The sequence below is a fragment of the Eucyclogobius newberryi genome, unplaced genomic scaffold (assembly GCF_026437365.1).
Source record: "Eucyclogobius newberryi isolate DKJ021-1_F unplaced genomic scaffold, fEucNew1.0.hap1 SCAF_1, whole genome shotgun sequence".
Classification (NCBI taxonomy): domain Eukaryota; kingdom Metazoa; phylum Chordata; class Actinopteri; order Gobiiformes; family Gobiidae; genus Eucyclogobius; species Eucyclogobius newberryi.
In genome coordinates this window covers 645,960-651,018 of record NW_027315723.1, presented here as the reverse complement: position 1 = coordinate 651,018, position 5,059 = coordinate 645,960, and positions in this window count along the sequence as shown.

Below are 5,059 nucleotides of genomic sequence, written 5' to 3'. Positions count from 1 at the left end.
AGCCTTAGCCTTTAGCCTTTAGCCTTTAGCCTTTAGCTCTTTGGACACTGCAGCCCAGAAGTGACGTAGGTCTGCGTCCGGTTAGCGTACCATGTGATCGTACTGACCAATCAGAGAGAGTTACTAGAGTAGAGCACAGTGTGAGATAAAGCCAAATATTAAACAACTGTTTTTAAGAAAACTGAAGGATTTTGAACCGGAAAAAAGTAAATCTATTTATTGTCATGGCTCAATAGTTTAGAGTTATTATTCTGTGTTTTGTGGTTTATCGCAAATACAATATAAAACCATAAAAAATGTCTAGTTAATAAACTGTTTTACTGTCAATGGAAATAATTCTGGTCCTTATTAAAGGCGGTATGGACACCAAGACACCAAGACCCAAGACCAAGACCCAAGACCAAGACCAAGACCAAGACCAAGACCAAGACCAAGACCAAGACCAAGACCAAGACCAAGACCAAGACCAAGACCCAAGTCCCAAGTCCAAGACCCAAGACCCAAGACCAAGACCCAAGTCCCAAGTCCAAGACCCAAGACCCAAGACTCAAGACCCAAGACCAAGACCCAAGACCCAAGACCCAAGACCAAGGACCAAGACCAAGACCCAAGACCAAGACCAAGACCAAGACCAAGACCCAAGACCCAAGACCCAAGACCCAAGACCAAGACCAAGACCAAGACCCAAGACCAAGACCAAGGACCAAGACCAAGACCCAAGACCAAGACCAAGACCAAGACCAAGACCAAGACCCAAGATCAAGACCAAGACCAAGACCAAGACCAAGACCAAGACCAAGACCAAGACCCAAGACCCAAGACCCAAGACCAAGACCAAGACCAAGACCAAGACCAAGACCAAGACCAAGACCCAAGACCCAAGACCAAGACCCAAGTCCAAGACCAAGACCAAGACCCAAGACCAAGACCCAAGACCAAGACCCAAGACCCAAGACCCAAGACCCAAGATCCAAGATCCAAGATCCAAGACCAAGACCCAAGACCAAGACCAAAACCAAGACCCAAGACCCAAGACCAAGACCCAAGACCCAAGACCCAAGACCCAAGACCCAAGACCCAAGACCCAAGACCCAAGACCCAAGACCAAGACCCAAGACCCAAGACCCAAGACCAAGACCCAAGGTGTAGCTGTGCAAAGGCCCTGAGACAATCCCACACATAACGGCAGGTGCAGATGCTGCAGGGACAGCAAACATGGAGCTCCATCACCAGGAGCTGAAGAAACATCTGTGCACTATGTGTATATATATATAATATATATATATATATATATAATATTATATATATATATATATATATATAATGTATATATATATATATATATATATATATATATATATATATATACATATATATATATATATATATGTATAAATATATATATATATAAATACATACATATATATATATATATATATATATATATATATATATATATATATGTATATATATATATATATAATATTATATATATATATATATATATATATATATATATATATAGTGCACAGAAACATCTGTGCACTATATATATATATATATATATATATATAGTGCACAGAAACATCTGTGCACTATATATATATATATATATATATATATATATATAGTGCACAGAAACATCTGTGCAGAGCACAGGCTGGAGACCCCAAGGACAAAGTGGAAACACCTCCAAAGGTGGAGAACGACCGAACCAAGGTCCTCTGGGACTTCCAGATACAGACTGAATGGAACCAACCGGACATAGTGGTGTCTCAAGGGTCAGAGGAAAGCTGTGGTGGTGGACACTGCAGTGCATCATGGGATGGAAACATCCGGAAAAAGGAACAGGAGAAACTAGAGAAATCCTAAGGCCTCAGAGAGGAGCTGGAGAAGGTCTGGAGCCTGAAGGTGTCAGTGGTGCTGTAGTGACCGGAGCACTTGGAGCAGTGACCCCCAAACTGGAGCAGTGACCCCCAAACTGGAGGAGTGACCCCAAACTGGAGGAATGACCCCAAACTGGAGGAATGACCCCAAACTGGAGGAATGACCCCAAACTGGAGGAGTGACCCCAAACTGGAGGAGTGACCCCAAACTGGAGGAATGACCCCAAACTGGAGGAGTGACCCCAAACTGGAGGAGTGACCCCAAACTGGAGGAGTGGCTTGGGCAGATTCCAGGAAGGACGTTGGAGATCTCGGTCCAGAAAAGTGCAGTGCAGGAACAGCAAAGATACTGAAGAACCCTCAAGCTCCCAGGGGCCTCTGGCAGAGGACCCGAGCTTGAAAAAGGGGACCACCCTCGGAGGGTGAGAGTTCAGTTTATATATATTTGTTATATATATATATGAGTATTCTCAGGGCCGTGTAAACGCACTGGTGCATACTTTGGGAGTGTCTCTGCAGCCACCACATCTTATGTTGTAATAAATGCTGTTTATTATTTTTTGAGTTTATGTGTTATGTTTGTATATTTCACCAGGATTTATATCGACAGAGACAACTGTTTCCTCCTGCATTGTATAATATATGGTTGCCGTGGCAACGGCTGTATTGCTATTTATTTATTTATCCTTTCAATGAAACCAGAGACATCCTGACCACTGGTCATATTTTAAAACTATGACTCCAAAGGTAATTTTGGAAATATCACGTACAATAGACAGTGTCCAGAGAAAAGTGTTTCTTACCCTGAGCGGTCAGCGAGGACGAGCGGTCAGCGAGGACCAGCGGTCAGCGAGGACGAGCGGTCAGCGAGGACCAGCGGTCAGCGAGGACGAGCGGTCAGCGAGGACGAGCGGTCAGCGAGGACCAGCGGTCAGCGAAGACTCTGAGACGACTGAAGCCGACTCTTCACGACAGGCGAACACACTCCACTCAAGTTGTTGTTGTTGTTGTTGTTGTTGTTGTTGTTGTGATGTCCCTTTAATGGCGGTTGCAGTGTAAAGCTGCAGGCAGCGCCACCTGCTGGAGCTGTGCGTCTTCAGTCTGTGTTTTCTTCTTCTTCTTTGGTGTTTTATGGCGGTTGCTGTACGTTTTAGACTTTAAACTTTGACGTTTTGTCAGAACGAGAGGATTTGGTGTAAAGTGATGTTCTAGAATCTCGGCTTTTATGACACTGAATCCTGTCGTCACGGTTACGGTTGTTGTGCAAGAATACGTGTGACTGAAAACAGTTCGTTGATGCTGAAAGAATAAAATCTAAAGTGGAAGCGTCAGTGTCATCCTCATTCCCAATCTTTATTTATTTTATTATTTTTCTTTCTTTCCTTTTTTCTTTACAATAAAGCGTAAAACACAGACAGCTCCAGCAGGTGGCGCTACATGCAGCTTTTAAGATAAGATAAGATAATCCTTTATTGTCCCACATGGGGAAATTTCATTGTTGCAACGCAGGTAGATCCAGAGGTAGATCCAGAAGAACAGATCACTTATAGGAAGTTTGACAAACATCAGGAGAAGATCTTCTATAAACAAAACCTCCCATTTCCCAACAAGGGATGGAGGGGAAAATAATAAAGATAAAAATAAATAAATAAATAAATAAATAAATAAATAAATAAATAAATAAATACCATTGCACATGAATTCCAACAGTAATTGCACATATGACAGAATTGCACATCAGTATTAGGTTAGGTCAGTATTGCGAGTGTTCAGTACTAACAGTTTTTGTTATAAAGTCTGACAGCAGCAGGAAGGAAAGACCTACGGAACCTTTCCTTCACACATCGAGGGTGGATCAGTCTCTCACTGAAGCTGCTCTCCAGAGCGGACAGAGTGTCCTGCAGGGGACAGAGTGTCCTGCAGGGGACAGAGTGTCCTGCAGGGACAGAGTGTCCTGCAGGGGACAGAGTGTCCTGCAGGGGGTGGCACTCATGGTCCAGCATAGATGTGAATCTAGCCAGGACCCTTCTGTCCCCCACCTCCTGCACTGAGTCCAGAGGACAGCCCAGGACGGAGCTGTGTCCAGCCTCTTCCTCTCCCTCTGTGATGACCACACCTACAGGAGCTGATGCACCACAGAGTCAGAGAAGGTCTTCAGGAGTGACAGGAGCGGCCCTGTCAGGAGTGGCCCTGTCACTCCAAAAGACCTGAGTCTCCTCAGGAGGTGGAGCCGACTCTGGCTCGTCCTGTTCAGTCTGTGTTATGAGTCCAGTTTGTGGTTCAGATGAAACACCAGGTCCTTGTATGAGTCACTGTCTCAATGTCCCGTCCCTGTTCACTGGTGAAGGGGACGTGGCCTGTCCCGTCCCTGGATGTTCTCTGGTGAGGGGGGTGTGGCCTGTCCCGTCCCTGGATGTTCCCTGGTGAGGGGGGCGTGGCCTGTCCCGTCCCTGGATGTTCCCTGGTGAGGGGGGCGTGGCCTCTGTGGAAGTCCACCACCATCTCCTTGGTCTTCCCCGCGTTGATGAGGAGGTGGTTCCACAAAGTCCTGCTCCAGTCCTCTGTCCTCTGTCCTCTGTCCTCCACATCATCGTCGTCCTTGATGAGTCCCATGATGGTCAGAGTGGTCAGAGAACTTCTGCAGGACACAGCTGTGTAGAGGGTGAAGAGAAAGGGCGCGAGGACAGTGCCCTGGGGGCCCACACACTGCAGGTCCCCCACACTGCAGGTCCCTCACACTGCAGGTCCGAGTATCAGACACACAGTCCTGTGCTCTCGCAAACTGGGATCGGTCAGTTCAAACGCCATTAAAGTGACATCACCACCACCACCACAACAACAACAACAACAACAACACCTTTAAATCCGTTGTCGTTGATTTTAATGGTGCATTTACGGTCATCTACTTTATTCTTGAAACTTTATTCTTTTTCCAGACTCCTTGTGATTTATTTAGATTGTTATTTTTAATTTAATTTAATTTGAATTTGAATTAAATCATATTAAGCTTAAACAATCATATTTCATGCATCAAAGATATTTAGAGACATTAAAGTAAATGTTTCTTCTTGTTTAAGCTTTTGTTCAATAAGAACTGGGATGAAGCACGTTCTACTTCCGGGTGTCTCAGACGCCGTCACCATGGACACCACACACCGCGCTCTGATTGGCTG